This window comes from Sus scrofa, chromosome 1 (genome assembly GCF_054392235.1).
Source record: "Sus scrofa isolate SSC_HxYL_T2T_F1_AM1 chromosome 1, Sscrofa_HxYL_maternal_Yorkshire_Landrace_v2.0, whole genome shotgun sequence".
In the NCBI taxonomy this organism is placed as follows: Eukaryota; Metazoa; Chordata; class Mammalia; order Artiodactyla; family Suidae; genus Sus; species Sus scrofa.
The window spans coordinates 35,579,207-35,595,086 of NC_139383.1; the positions used below are offsets into that span (position 1 = coordinate 35,579,207).

General features: G+C 34.8%; 1 protein-coding gene across 1 annotated transcript in view; it reads left to right on the plus strand.

The window, feature by feature from the left end:
• Positions 1 to 3,474: 3,474 nt before the first annotated feature.
• The window catches only part of LOC110259407 (protein LEG1 homolog), a 28,596-nt gene continuing 16,190 nt past the window's right edge, over positions 3,475 to 15,880 (plus strand). Inside the window, exons 1-2 of the mRNA XM_085002457.1 lie at positions 3,475 to 5,779; positions 6,944 to 7,001. The gene's annotated coding sequence lies outside the window, so the exon portion shown is untranslated. The remainder of the gene's footprint in view (positions 5,780 to 6,943; positions 7,002 to 15,880) is intronic.

Here is a 15,880-nt window from a genome sequence, read left to right on the forward strand (position 1 = left end):
GTGTTTACAATTTTGGGGTGTTGTGCAGTCCCACCAATCTAATCCAGGTGATGTCATCATGGTAGCTTTCATGATAAGACAAATTTTCTGTTCCTATCTTATAATACAGTGTACAATAGAAAGAATGTAACTGATTTAAAACTTTCTCTTCTGCGAATGAAAAAATGGAAAAGGGCTAAATTACTTGAGTTTTGGTCACTTTATAATGCAAATTCAAGGCAGAGATCATATCCTAAAACAGAACTGCATTCTCTTATACCTCTGCTTCCAGATTGGCTATGTTTAGTTAAAATTTCTATCTCTTGTAAAACTTTGAATCTAACAAATACTCAAATTCTGAAATTTTCAGTCATTTTTCTAATGTTGCAACTTTTCTTTGAATGAGGTCTTTGCATAAGGTCTTCCGTGTGTTGTATAGCTGGCAATAATTTGTACAAATATTTTGCTAGCCCAGAGCAAGGATCACTAGGTTTCCAGTCTGAAATACCTGAATCTTTCTCACCATCCCACAAATGCATACACAAGGTCAAAGCCACATATTTTGGATTCTTTCATGTGTTACATATGTTTCTCACATAAAATTCTACTTAGGTATCAGATTTATCTGCATATAATAATGATCTTGAATATCTGCGTATTGAACAAGGTAGTTTTTGTTTTATTTGTTTGTTTATTTTAACATTCAAAGCAAAGCTTAGTAAGAAGCCAAGATACCTCAGTGGTTTTAGAACCCCAAATTCATTATTTTCTATTATAATTTTACCTGTAAGGTACGGTCTTGATAACATTTAAAAAAACAAAATAACCTGCCACTATATTCACCTTCCAGCCAGCAGGAAGGAGGAAGAGATCAAGAAGTGAAAACTTCCCTCTATTAAGAAATGAACCTTAAAGGACATGCACACAATGATGGCCTTAGTTATAGTTTAAAATTTATACTGTTGGGGAAATTAAATTTGATATCAAATGTAGCATAATTTATGAAATATAGAATAGAATATCAGATATAGAAGGGAATTTAATGATTCCCAATGTGCACATGAAGAAATTATGTCTTAAGAGGTGTTAAATAACATGCCAATATAAAATATTTTATAAAGTAATAGAATGGATATTGTATCTTGGAAGTCTGAATCTCAGAGCCAATACTTGTCATCTCTATTTTGTATCAACTTCTTCCAGTATTTCCAAAAGGTGATTATCAGTTTCTATTCAAACAGTTTCACAAACAAATTTTATTTTCCCATAGATATGTATTTCTGAAGTTGAATGACATAAAGTGTTAATTTCTTATTTAGCTAGTAGAAGTATATCTTATAAATACAATCAATTGGTTTTATACCACTTTCTGAAAGCACAAAAATTAAGATATCTTTTATAAATGGCTAACCTAAAGGATTTGAAAAAAACTTGAATATTCGGTATCTTCTTAGAGTTGAATACCTTTGGATAATCTGGCACTTCATGTGACATAGTGACCAATCCTTTCACTGTTTGGGGAACTCCTTTTCAGCCACACTCAAATATAGATAAAGAGAAAAAGCAGTGCAGTGGATAGGAATCTGTGGTCAATCTGTTTGTGAAAGAACTTCTGGATGGAAACTTCCTTTCACTACTTGTTTAAGGTTAAAATGACTTGTGTGAATTTGCTCATTCCTAATGTTTTCATAATCAACCCTGGATTCACAATCCTGCTTCCACTTAATTAGTTCAAGTCTAATTCAGCCCCTTTCCATGAACATTCTGTGAAACCAAGAATTACACAAAAAGTTTTTTGTTTTGTTTTTTCTTGAGTGTGTACCAGACCCTCGTGAAGGTTTGAAGGAATTCAATGTGATTTTTATCTCTACAACATCAAACTTTAAAGGGGAATATTAGTTTAGATTATTTGCTATACTCCATCCACTTTTCCCCATTACTCCATCTTACTACCCGTTTTCTCCCATTCCCTCAAACAAATTTCTGCACATATCTGAGGCAAAATGATATAGATGTTTCTTTAAGAGACACAGCACTATTTTTTTATCCTCTGTTTCAATTTTGGCAATTTGGGTCTTTCAACAAATGTCTTCATGTCATCTAGGGTGCCAGATTATTGGAATAAAGTTGTTCCTAAGATTTTCTTATTTTAATACCTAAGAAATCTTTAGTGATACTTTCTCTCTCATTCTTTATATTGTAATTTTGTTACAGATTATTTCCTTTTCCTTACCTGATCTGTCTAGCTAGAGGTCTGCCAATTTTATTGTTTCAAAGAATCAACTTTTTGTTACATTGATTTTCTCTGCTGTTTATTATCATCTATTTAGATCATTCCACTCTTTTTTAAAATTGTTTTATTCCTTTTACTTGCTTTGCGTATAATCTTCTGTTCCATTTCTAGCTTCTTAAAATGGAAACTTGATACATTCTTCTTTACTTTTTTAAAATAAGCATTTAAAGCTTCAAATGTCTCTGTAAACATTGCTTTAGCTGCATTTTGTACTTTGGGTATTTCATTATCATTCTTTCAAAATGTATTCTTTTAAAATTTACTGTTTGAACTCTTCCTTCAATAGGCTATTGAGAGGTATGTGCCTTAATTTTCAAATATTTGCATTTACCACATGTCTTAGTCCATTCAAGCTGCTGTAATGAAATGCCATAGATGGATTGGCTTATAAACCACAGAAATTTATTTCTCATAGTACTGGAGGCTAGAAGTCTAAGATCCAGGTGTCAGCATGATCATGTTCTGGCAAAGACCCTAACAGACAGCTAACTTCTTTTTGCCTGTGTCCTCACATAGTGAAGTGGAGACGAAGATATCTCTGGAGTCCCTTTATAAGAACATTACACCCAGTCTAAAGGCCCCACGTCCTAATACCATCACCCTGGAGGGTTAGGGTTTCAAAATATGAATTTTGAGGGACACAAACTTTCAGACCATAGCACCATATATCCTTTAGTAGTTCAATTCTATTTTATTCATTTACAATCAGAGAATTCTATATGATTTCAATCCTTCTCAATTATTGAGATATTTTTCTGGCTTAGCATATAAGCTATCTTGTTGAATGCTCCATGAACACTTATATATGTGTGTATTCTTCAATTGTTAGATGTAGTGCTCAATCATTTTCAGTTAGATCAAACAAATTGATACTTTTGTTCAATATTCCTTATCCATCTAGACTTTTTTGTTAGTTTACTTAACACTATCCAATAAGAAGAATGTTAAAATCTCAAGCTTTCATTTTGGATTTGTCTGCTTTGTCTTTGGTGTACCAGAAATCAGGGCTCAAGTTCGTCTTCCATATGTCCAAATATGGCTTCAAAAATTTATTGGGAAATTTTATTTTTCTTCTAAAAAAACCACAAAAAACGAAAAACAAAAACCCAAGACTAGAATAGTCTTTTTGGGAGGTCCGAAAAAGGCATAGATGGTGTCATAATTGGAGAATTATGAAATAAAGAGTGTTATAATAATTAAAAGGTTTTTGGTTTTATTGAGGGAACTAGAGTATTTTGATACAGATTGTTTTGAAGATGCCTTTTTTATTTCCTTTGAGACCTTAGATGATCAAAGTATCTGACTGTTGAATTTAGAATGAATTTTTTCTAATTTTGTAGACCATTTGTGTTATGAAATTTTCCTCTAAATGGCCATCATTATTTCAATTAAAAAAAAAAAAGAGTTCCCTTCATGGCTCAGTGGTAATGAACCTGACTAGTATCCATGAGGATGCAGGTTCAATCCCTGGCCTCACTCAGTGGGTTAAAGTATCCTGTGTTGCCAATGAGCTGTGGTGTAGGTCGCAGACATGGCTTGGATCTGGCATTACTGTGGCTGGTATAGGCTGTCAGCTGCAGCTCCGATTTGACCCCTAGCCTGGGAACTTCCATATGCTGTGGATTTGGCCCTAAGAAAAAATAAAAAGGCAAAAAAAAGAATTTTCTATTTAGCTTTAATGTTTATGTTTCCATCCGTTTATACCTTTAGTAAGCACTAGATAATCTAGGCCAAAATAACAAAACAAAAATATACATCTTGATATTGAATATCCAAATGGACAAAAGCAAAACAAATACAAGATATTTAGCAGATGGTGCATTTAGTAGCTAAAAGTATTAATTACCTTATACAAAGAACCAGTTTTATTAAAATATTTACCATAAAGTACACCTCTACTCAAAAAATCAAGTGGACACATGCAAAAAATTATTTTATTAAAATTTCAAGGCAAACATAAGTTCAGCAATAAAAACTGAATTAAACCATCCATAACACAGATCGTTTTTGAGACACTCAACAGGCACCAGATCTGAGGGATAAATGTAATTAGGAAAAAAATAAACTTTCCTCAGATGAAAATCAATTCCTTGTTTATCTAATTCCTATATCTCGGCTCATATTACACAAAATCTAAATAGACCTAGAGATACTGATTCCTTTGTCATATTTCGAGTTTTTTCCTTCCTCCCTTCCTTTTTTCCTTTTTTAAAAAATGTGTATCAAGCCTTATTCATTTTTAATGCCAAATACTTTTTGATACTTATTTTATTTTCAGTAATTGGAAATCACAAAAATATAAAATAACTACATACAAATTTTAAAAATAGCAACATGTTCCAACTGAAAAATGAAAGAGAAAAGGAAATGAATATTAATGAAATATATATTTTAATATGTAAATTGTCAACCGCATTATTCCTATAAGTGGAATAATCTAAATAAGGCAATTAAAAATGTAGACTCATTTGTATGTTTTTACTGGCAGCAAACAAGAGACACACACAAAAAACATGAATGGCTTTCCCATGAATGATATTATTTTTTCCAACATGATAAACTATTAATGACCTAAAAAATATCATAACAATATTCCCTGGAACTAGCTAGTAGAGATATTTCTAGAAAATTAAGTGAATATTAGAAGTGCAAAATATTCTGTTTACAAATATAATGGAATTAAGACCTAGGCTCAGATAATTGTGAACAGATTTTTCAACAATGTAAGTTGCCAACGGACACAGATATATGAAATTTTTTTCTTTGCGGTTAACACTTCTTTAATACATTTGGAAGACTTCCACTCTGCCCTCCACACAAAATGCCACTGGTACCCTGTCCTAGGAAAGAGTAGCATCTAAGTGAGGAATGAAGCCCTTTGAAAACCATGTGTGGATCTAATGTGAGAGTACTGCCTGACCCTCCTTTGCTGTTATATTTTTCCTTTGTGTTTATAATAGCATTCATTGTATAAGTAACCTTCACTTATCTGCTCATCAGTACTTCTCTACAGACTGAACTCCAAGTACCGGGAACAATGTCTTTTTCAATTTTACGGTTCTACTGTCTCGCACAGTACCTAGCTCTTAATAACAGTGTCAGCTGACTTAACTGAAAAACTTAATGAGTGAGAAGCTTTTACAACATGATATGTTAGAGATGAAGCTGGTCAAATCTTCATGCAGGGGTCCCTCAATTAACTCTTCTTATCTAGGATCTGGTGGTCGTATTTGTAGACAGAGAAGGTTAATTTTGTTCCTGTGTCCAGCATTGGCAGAACTCTGGCAATTCACTGACACTAACAAAATCCAAGAGAAAGTCACGTAAAACGTGGAACAATTTCATTTATTTACAATACAGAAGCAACATGGCTGTGTACTCTCATGCCCTCTTGACATGGCATTTTGTTCCTCCAGAGGACTCTACTGAGGAAGCCAAATTGCTCAATGAACAGAGAATCTAGGCAAAACAGTCAATTGTTTGGGCTCAGGGACTTGTGCCATTAAGGTAAGGTATTCTGACACATCATCAAATCTTTGAAAATAGATTAATAACAGGAACTGTTAAATTTATCTGGTCTATTCAGAACGGGAGATACTATTTTTTTTCTTCTAAAATTATATTATGGAAATATACTAAGGATGGAATGGAAAAAGTTCCATCTTCTGTTAACATAATGCTTCACATTACCATAAATTTCTTTTTTTATTTTTAACATATCTTAATTATATAGTGTACACTTTTGAGGTAGTTTCATTTCCATCTTTTAAGATGACCTCCCCAAATAGAGATCCGCTTGGCATAGGTTATTTATCATCGGCTCGAAGGGTCACTTTTTAGTATCACTCACCTTGTGCAAAGTTATTTACTACATAAATAAGAAGAAATCACTAACAGTGTGTGAGGCACTCTACTATTTGCTTTCATTTTCCTCTAACATTCTCTAAAGTATTAGACATCAACTATATTGGTCCAGTTTCCTCAAGAGAACTTGGATGATTTTAACACTGAATTTTTTGCTGGAGTAGACCTCAGAATTTTGGTCATATGTAGGCTAGGAAAAAAAGATCTGTCGTTGTCTGTTATTTTATTTCGTTTGGTGCTGATATTGTCTGCAAAACATGATTTTATTCTGGTAACTTTGATAACAGACATTTTTTATCGTAGCACTGCTATGATGCTTTTTAAGTCTGCCAATTGTCATTGATCAAGTAAAAAAAAAAAATTAGAAGCAGTGAGACTTACAATCATACATACTTAAGGCTGAAAAAGACATAGGGTGCTTTATATACAAAGGAGTGAAAGATCATTGATTTGTCCCAGATCACAGAGAATGGAAGGAGCATTTGGAGGAGAGAATCTAGGTCTCTTTTGTAAAATTAAATTTAAATGAAACCATATTGGGCTCCTCAAAAGGGATACAAGTTCATTTCAATACCCCTACTAGTGAAGAAATTTATTTGCAAAATATTAATAATCATCCTTCCATCCTCTCTCTAGTCCTAACCGCTGGAGTTAATTGATCCTAACCATTTTATGTCTTCCAATATTTGTATCGGTGCTCGCACAAGCCTAAGTTCCAGGATTTCATTGTTGTTAGCCTGAATCATATTGTCATATACATTTTTAGCCATTTGCTTTTTTAAAAAAATGGAAACAATATTATGTTAGTTTCAGGTGTACTACGTAATGATTTGACATTTGCATACACTGTGGAATGATCACCAGGGTAAGTCTGATAACCTTCTGTCCCCATATAAAGTTTTTACAATATTGATCATATTTATTATGCTGTATATTATATCCACTTTATTTATTATATAACTGGAAATTTGTACCTCTTAGTTCCCTACACCTATTTTGCCCACATCTTCCACCCCTCCTTTTTGGCAACTGTTTGTTTGTTTTCTGTATATTTAAGTCTGTTTTTGTTTTTATTTATTTTTGTTTTTTAGATTCCGCTTATGAGATTGTTTAATATTTGTCTTCTTCTGTCTGACTTAGTTTACTTACCGTAATATCCTTTAGCTATGTCATGTTGTGGCAAATGAAAAGATTCTTTACTTTATGGCTGAGAGTAATATTCCATTTTCTTTCTATATACCACATCTTTTTTATTTGTTCATCTATCAGTGGATACTTAGGTTGCTTCCATATCGTGGCTATTGTAAATAATGCTGCAATGAATATCGGAGTGCACGTGTCTTTTCAAATTAGTCTTTTTGTGTTCCATTATGGAGGATACCTTAGATCACAGGGGACATTTTTTTTTTTTTTTTAATATCTGGAGGCTTCTTAATCAAGGGACCTGAATGTTGTGCTTCAGGGTCCAAGAATCCTGAATAGTGTTCTCCCAGAGATGTCCAAATCCTAATCCATGAAGGCTGTGGATATATTACTTCATGTGACAAACAGAAATTAAAGTTGTAGATGGAATTAAGTGTATACAAGAGCTTCAAATAGGAAGATTACACTGGATTATCTCAGTGGATCCAAGCTAATCATGTGAGCCCTTAAAATCAGAGAGCCTTTCCTGACAGAGTTAGAGTTGTGAGGACAGAAGAAGGATGGATACACCATGAAAAGGACTCCACCTGCCATTGTTGGACTGGAACATGGAGGGAAGAGTCATAATCTGCCTTAGCACGGATGACCTCTAGAAGCCAGAAAAGGCAAGGAAACTGATTCTCTCCTAGAGCCCTGCTGACACTTTGGTTTTTGTTTAGTAAGACCCATGTCAGACTGTGTCAAAATTCCAGGGTCTCTGAATTCAGATGGCAGTTTTCCTTGATCCTGGTTCTCCCATACAGACCTAATAGCAATTCTTTGAGCACTTAATTTTAGTGTTAATTTTGTTCTTGCTTGAAATATCTAAATGTATTCATATTTTGCTGATTAAATTGATCCAAAGTCACATGTAGGAATATTTTCCACCACCACTTGTATGTAGTCTACATTTCCAGGGAATTTGTTGGTATGTGTACATACATATTATTTATTACACGAAAATATTTTTCACATTATTTACTGTTTAGCACATTTCTGCCCCATTCTCAATGGTATGATAGAATTAATTGTAATTAATTAGATCCTTAGCTCAATACCAGTTATTTAGTCAGAATTTCAACCAAATTTATATAAATAAATAATAAACTCAAAATATTTCAGAATAAAACAAGGAAGAGGTTGTAAGTGTTTTTAAATAGCAATAAAAACACATTAAAAATGGTTTCATAGTAAGTACTGAAGTAGAAAAACTTTGAACAGCCAACATTTTTATATAGATTTATGTAGGCTAATTCTAATTAGTTCTCTTGATAGTGGGCCTTAGAACAAACTGTTAGATTTGTAATGAGAAAAACTAATTATGGATTCCAGAAGTTCTACCTAAAGTGTTTAGTATTCTCTTGTTTGTTTGAGCACAACAGAGCTCTGGTATAATAGTAGATTTAAAATATAGTTTTTGGAGTTCCCGTCGTGGCGCAGTGGTTAACGAATCCGACTAGGAACCGTGAGGTTTCGGGTTCGGTCCTTGCCCTTGCTCAGTGGGTTAAGGATCCGGCGTTGCCGTGAGCTGTGGTATAGGTTGCAGACGCGGCTCGGATCCCGTGTTGCTGTGGCTCTGGCGTAGGCTGGCAGCTACAGCTCTGATTAGACCCCTAGCCTGGGAACCTCCATATGCCGCAGAAGCGGCCCAAGAAATGGCAAAAAGACAAAAAAGAAAAAAAAAGAAAATATAGTTTTATCCTTTTTTCTCTCTCTCTTTCAAAAAATAAAAGCTAGAGGTATGACCTGGGGTGAGGTTCCTTGTGCTCCAAGTTGACTTTCTCCTACATTTGCATACCGAGTAGCAGGAAGGAAGGACTCTTAAATCCTGGATTGACAAATCTTGAAATTCCACACATCATTTCTTCTTACTTGCCACCAGTCAAAGATTTGTCACCAAACCACACCACAGAAAAGTTTGTTGGCAAAGGTAATCTTTTTTTCGGGTGCGTGTGAGTGTGGGTTGTCTGTGCTGAGGATACAGTCAGATTAAAAATTAGGAGTTGTATTGCCATGAGATAAGGGGGAAAGAAACATGTGGGATGTCTTCAGTCTTTGCCACAGCGCACTCTTGGCTACTCAAGACTTTGTGATCAATCCTTTCACACAACTTTGAAATTCTCACTTTTCCAGCCCAAGAAGATAAATTCAAGGTCCGTCCTTTTCCTGGCTAATCAATGTTCACAACACTTGGGTGATAATGTCATTTTGCCCATCAGATACAGATGAGACTCCCTGTGGTGTGATTTACTATAAATGAAGAGACCTGTGTTCTCCTTGGAAAACACCTAATATATTTAGAGGACAATATCTAAAAGGAGCAGCATGACTATAATAAAAACTTCCATTCAGAAAAGGAAAGAATTAGAAATACCATAGTCACTTGTCTATATCTATTATTCAACCCTTACGGTGCACATTCTGGCTAAACAGGGGGTTGCTGGTGTTGCCCCCTGAGAGGAACTACTTGATCCATTGTCTCTTGGCCTCTGAGGCACCTGACTTTCTTTTCTTGGTGGATCGTTCTTGTCCATAATTCTTCATGGCCACTGAAGTTGAATTGGGAAATATGACTAAATGGGAGCAACAAATTTTAGGCAGTCAGTTTTTCCCAAGTACAGCAAAACTCAGGACCCAGGGGGTTGCTTAAGCATAGGCATTGTAGACCATACAATCCCTTAAAACTCAGAAACATTTCCCTCTTATGGTTTCTGGTATGTTTTATATGAGACCAATTGCAGCCAAAGTCCTCATCTAGGCATAATTTTCAAGCCTAAAGTTTCTAGACTTCACCTTATTGTCATCTGTTCTCAGGCCATTTCTCTCTGAGGTCACTGGCTTTCCAGCCCAACCTATCTGAGTATTTGCACTTCCTCACAAATATTCATGCAAAGCCAATGCCACATATTTTAGATTCTTTCATGTGTTACATCTGTCTCTTGAATAAAATTCTATAATATTTCATATTAGATTTATCTTCATGTAATGAAGAGCCTAAGTATCTGTGCATCAAAGTAAGATTTTATTTTGCGTTCAAATAAAAGTTTAGTAGTAGATCACCCAGAGATGGGATGGTGGCTTCATGGTTTTAGGGATTTGGTTTATTCTTTCCTCATCTTTTGTTATTAGTAGGATATGGTCTTCACAATATGAATCAAGAAAATTCATCTCTGCATTCACCCTCTAGCCAGCAGGAAAAAGGACGAGGGAAAGCCCTTCCTTTAAGGAAGTAACTTAAAGAAATGCCAGAAAACTTTCCATTCATATTGCATTTGTCAGTTTATTCATGCAGACTCTCATATAAATTCGAGGGAGAGCAAGAAATTCAGCCGCTTATTGGTAATCATATATCCTATTAAAAAACCAGGGGTTTTTTATTGTGGAGAAGAAAGAATGACTTTGGGAAATAAAATACAGTATGTTAAAGAGAGACCTCAAGTAACTAAAACTTCTCTGAGCTTCAGCTTCCAAACTCGCAAAATGGGTATAACAATGTCATACTTCCAGGGTTGTTGTAAAGAGAATTCAATGGAAAAAGTATATGTCAATACAGGAACTAAAGATAATCAGAAAATGATGGATCATTGTATTCCACTCTCCGTGATAGAAAGGTTCTGGTCTATGGTACTTTTGGGTATATCCAAAAGACCCAGCACAATGTCTAACACATAGTACGTGTTACATTTTTGAGAGAATGCCTACCCATCTACTTAAGGCCACAGTTTGACGGAAGCTGCTTTCCCCATACTACCATCCATGCTCCTCTTTCTAGCTTGTCTTCCCTTCTTTATATGCATAAATACATGTGGCGGAGAGAATTTCAAGGAATGAATCATTTTCCTGTCCCATCAGTTGTGTCTCTCTCTTTTTTTTTTTTTTTTGTCGTCTTTTTGCCTTTTCTAGGGCCACTCCTGCGGCATATGGAGATTCCCAGGCTAGGGGTCGAATCGGAGCCGTAGCCACCAGCCTACACCAGAGCCACAGCAACGCAGGATCTGAACCGCGTCTGCAGCCTACACCACAGCTCACGGCAATGCCGGATCGTTAACCCACTGAGCAAGGGCAGGGACCGAACCTGCAACCTCATGGTTCCTAGTCAGATTTGTTAACCACTGCGACACGACGGGAACTCCCAGTTGTGTCTCTTGCACTAACTCTGGGTGAGTAACATTGCCCAACAATTAAAAACCTTGAGAACCATCTAAGATTCTACCGTCAATAACCCTCACGCTGAATTAGTCAACAAGGCCAATAAAATTTAGTACAATGTTGTCCTTTTATAACTTTCTTCTCCTTATCCCCATGGTCTGTCCCTGAATCCAGGCATTCAGATCGATTCTTGAGACAGCATCCTCAGAAGGATTCTTGCTTCCAGTAAGTTCCCCACCTGAATATACTCCATGTCCTCTATTTCATCCGAGCAATATTTCTAAAATCTGGTGATGCTATTTCCATTTAAAACTATTCATTGTTGCCCCCATAGATTTTAGGATAAGGTTACAGTTCCTTCACTTAATAATTACTGCTCTTTAATGTCTAAATCTTCCCCTTTTTTCTGGTTTAAGCTTATATAAACTCCCAGGGCCCCCAACACTCTTTCTTGTGTCAATTATTTTTAAACTGGTTATTCTCAAAGTTCTCTTTTTATAATAAATGTTTTATGAGATTTTTAATATCCTAAGTGATTTTCATAGACAATATAGTCTATTTTTACATGTAAATTTATAAAAATGTCTTCATGTAATTCCTTTACCACAGTCAGAAAAGAGAAACAAAAACATAAATCTATAATTAAATGTCTATTTTAATGCATAAAATGCTGCACACCACTATTAAAGAGATCATATTGAAGAGTTAGATATTTTTACTTTCAAGTCAGATCACATAACTGTGAAAACTACTAGTGAAGTTTGAGTGTTTTCCTAACACCTGAAATACCATGGGACGTATTGCCTTTGGTGACATCATTTTCCAAAATGATTAAAAAAAAAATACAATTCTGAATGAAAGTATACACATTTCTTCTTTGAAATGTGTGATCATTATACTTTTGGAAAATTAAGCACATATTTAGCATACAAAAATATTTTATATATGTAGAACAGTTACTCTAGATTCAGAAAACATGAAAAAGAAACCAAAAGAAAGAAATATAAAATAAAAAAGTCTTAATATGTCAGTGCTGAAGCACAGTCAACCACTTACTTTAAGTAAAATCGTCTAAATATGAACTATAAATGCAGACACATATACTCAAATATATGTTTTTACTAGAAGTAAAAATGTCATCAATGGCTTTTCTGTTGGTGATTTCTCTTTTCCAACACTATAAAAACTCATCACTCAACACAGTATTGTAACAATCTTCCCTCCAATTACCACATAGTGGCATTTATAGAAAATTAAATGAATATTGAATGTACAGCAGATCATTTCTGTTTGATGAAATTAAGAGCTAGGCTCAGATAATTTTCTCTTTTCAACTACATTAGTGCTTAGCTCAGAGGACACTTTTCTTTGTGTGTGATTGTCGTCTTTATCTCTGTAAGTCCTTCACTCTTCCCTCCATACTAAATGGAATAGCACCCCACCCTAGGAAAGAGCACCACCCTCAGCAAGGACCCCTTCCTTTTAAGCCCATGTAAATATAAATTGGAAATTACTACTTGACTTTCCTCTCCTACTAGGGCATTTTTACTCTGTGTTCCCAGAAGACCCAGAACTGACAAGTATGTAAGCCTTATTCATTTACCTACTAATTAATTTCCTAAACTGGACTGAGCTCCACCATAGTAGGAACTACACTTTTTTCAAATTCTGTTACTAGTCCCTAACATATTACCTAGCTCATAATAAACGCTCAATAAAGATTTGTTCAATTATTGGAAAATTGAATGGATGGAAGCATTTAAAAAGCAATGGATAGACGTGATGTTGGCGAGTTCCCCAGGTGAGGACTCTTCAGTCCTTGCCCAGGAGACAGTGGTGTTCTTCTTTGTAGACGCAAAATTTGCTTTGTTTTTGCACACAGCATTGATGGAATTTAGGGTGTCGGGTTCATATTAACCAAGCAAAAACAAAACAAAACGATGTTATTTTAAGTACAGGATTGATTTATATATTTGCAATAGAGAACCCAATGTGCCTGTGCATTCATGCCTTTTGGACAGGACATTTTGTCCCTGAAGAGGACTTTATGGATGGTGTCAAATTTCTCCATGGACACGGAACCTGGATAAACACAGTAAATTGCTTGAATCCATGAGCTTATGATGCATTCACAATTTCTTAATGATCAATTAATAAGAAAACTATGACATTTCTCTCTGGCCTATTTAGAACAAGAGACACAGTGATTTCTTTTTTCAAAATTATTCTATGTACAGTTTCATCGTCTGTTAACACAATTCTTTAAATTACCATAAGTTTTCCTTTTTTTTTTTTTTTTGGCCTATCTTTAATTAATTATATATTGTACTTTTGAGGTGGTGGGACTTTCCAGAATTTTAAAATGACCTCCCCAAATAGAGATCTGATATATATAGTTGTTTATCAATGAGTAGAAGGATTTTTTTAATGGCTGCACCTGTGTCATATGGAAGTTCCCAGGCTAGGAATCAAATCCGAGCTACAGCTGCCAGCCTACTCCATAGCCACAGCAATGCAGGATCCAAGCCTCATCTGTAATCTATACCACAGCTCATGGCAACACTGGATCCTTAACCCACTGAGCTGAGTGAGGCCAGGGATTAAACCCGCATCCTCATGGATACTAGTTGGTTTCTTAACACGCTGAACCACATTGGGAACTCCAAAGTATTCTTTTCTGATATCACTAATCTTATATGATCAAAGTTATCTACTAAATCAACAAAAATTACTTGACTAACAATTTGCAAGGCACCCTACTGTTTTCATTTTCTTCTAACGTTCCCCTAATGTTAGACTCCAACAATACTGGTACAGGCTCCTCGAAAGAACTTGAATTATTTTAATATTGTGACCCTTGATTAAAGAAGACTTCAACATTTTGGTCTTAGGTAGCCTAGGAGAAAAGCAGTCCATTATTTTCTTTGATTTAACTCATTTAGGCAAATATTGTTTTACAAAGTTTATTTAGGTCACCTCTTTCTTATCTCACAGCTTTCAATGGTTATAACATACAGGTAAATTCATTTGTCACAATCCAATTTTCATTTTGTGTTCTCATACTGTCCTACTTGACTTTTTATAAAATTTGCATGTAAGTGAAATCCTCTTTTTCTTGTGTACAATTCATGGATTTTGACAAATGCGTAGAGTCATGTACCCAGCACCATAGTCTCATATACAACAAATCTTTCATAGAAATATTAGCCCATGCTGTCCCTTGGTAGTCAAACTTTCCTAGTCACTGGCAATGACAGATGTATTTTTCATCCCTTATGTTTGTCTTTTCTATACTGTCATATGAATGGAATCACACTGTAAGGTGAATTTTTATGTCTTGCTATTTTGTTTCCTGAATCAGTAGTTTGTTTCTTGTTATTGCTAACTAGAGTTCCACTATGATAAACTATACACTCTAGTTTATCCATTCACCTGTTAAACAACTTCTGGATTGTTTCCATTTTTAGCATTTAAGTTGCTATTGATGTACAGGTTTTTTCAAAGTAAGTTAAGTTTACAAATCACTTGGGGAAATATCTCGAAGATTGCTGGGTCATTTGTAAGTCTATGTTTAACTTTGTAAAAACAAACTATTTTCCAACAAAGCCGTCCTACTATTTTGCATATCCACTAGCAATGAATGAATTCTGGCCAGCATTTATTACTGTCGGTTTTTTTCCTTGTCGATATTAACCATTCAAATAGAGGTAGTATATCATTGTGCTTTTAATTTACATCTTCCTAATGACAAGTTATATTGAGCAACTTTTCATGTGTTCATTTGTCAACCTTATATCTTCTTTGATGAGGTATCGGTTTAGATCTTTCACGCATTTTTAATCAGGTTATTGTTTTCTTATTCTTAAATTTTAAGAGTTCTTTGTGTATTCTAGATATCAGCCTGAGAATAGCTATGTGATTTGTAAATACTTTCTGTCAGTGACCTGTCTTTTCATTCTCTTAATTTCGTCTTTTGATGGGTAAGAATTTTAATTTTGGTAAAGCCCGATTCATCTATCCATCTAGTTATGTATCTATCTATACGTTTTATTTTTAGATTATGTTTTGGTCTTATATCTCAAAATATCACTAGAATAAAAGGCATGGGGATATCTTCCTATGTTTTTTTCTATGTCTTTTAAAAATTTTTTATTACAGTTGATTTACAACATTTTGTTGACTTCTACTGCACAGCAAAGCGACCCAGTTATACATATATATAGATTATTTTTCTCATATTATCTCCCATCATGTTCATCACAAGTGATTGGATGTAATTCCCTGTGATATACAGCAGAACACCATTGCTTATCCACTCCAAATGCAATAGTTTGCCTCTACTAACCCCAAACTCCCAGTCCATCCCACTCCTTCATCCTCCACCTCCCCCTTGGCAACCACAAGTCTGTTCTC